This window comes from Papaver somniferum, unplaced genomic scaffold, assembly GCF_003573695.1.
Source record: "Papaver somniferum cultivar HN1 unplaced genomic scaffold, ASM357369v1 unplaced-scaffold_25436, whole genome shotgun sequence".
NCBI lineage: Eukaryota > Viridiplantae > Streptophyta > Magnoliopsida > Ranunculales > Papaveraceae > Papaver > Papaver somniferum.
Genome location: NW_020635971.1, coordinates 535 through 1,000, shown reverse-complemented (window position 1 = coordinate 1,000; position 466 = coordinate 535). Strand labels below are relative to the sequence as shown.

At 43.8% G+C, this 466-nt stretch overlaps 1 non-coding gene across 1 annotated transcript in view; it reads left to right on the top strand.

Annotated features, from left to right (window-relative positions):
• The first annotated feature begins 291 nt into the window (after positions 1–291).
• The window catches only part of LOC113341212, a 196-nt gene continuing 21 nt past the window's right edge, over positions 292–466 (top strand). The window contains exon 1 of the small nuclear RNA XR_003355825.1: positions 292–466. This exon is cut by the window's right edge and continues 21 nt beyond it. This is a non-coding gene — a small nuclear RNA (U2 spliceosomal RNA).

Sequence of the window (466 nt, the reverse complement as noted above, 5' to 3'; positions counted from 1 at the left end):
AATATATGAGAACATGGCTGATAGCTCAAACTGAGCATCTGCCACCTGAACACTGGCTATCGTCGAATCTGATTTGCTTCTGAGGAGGCACATGAAACTCTCAAGTTGTTCTAGTCTCATCCCATGCCCATGGACTCATCTCAGTTCAAATATGTCCCAACTCCCAAGTAAAACTGTAAAACTCATCTTACCGAAGGCAATGAACTTAAACTTTAGTCCCACACGGATTGGTTGCAGCAGAGGAATGGAAACGACACAGTACAAATTCGGGAGTTCAAGAAGAAAGCAAGCATAACTTTCTCGGCCTTTTGGCTAAGATCAAGTGTAGTATCTGTTCTTATCAGTTTAATATCTGATATGCCTTCCATCGGTTGGCACGATATTAAATTAATTGTTTTCACGGGGGAGTTCCCATCACAGCACCTTGCTGCTGGGGTTCTCATGCGTCGCCTCTGTGTTGCACTAC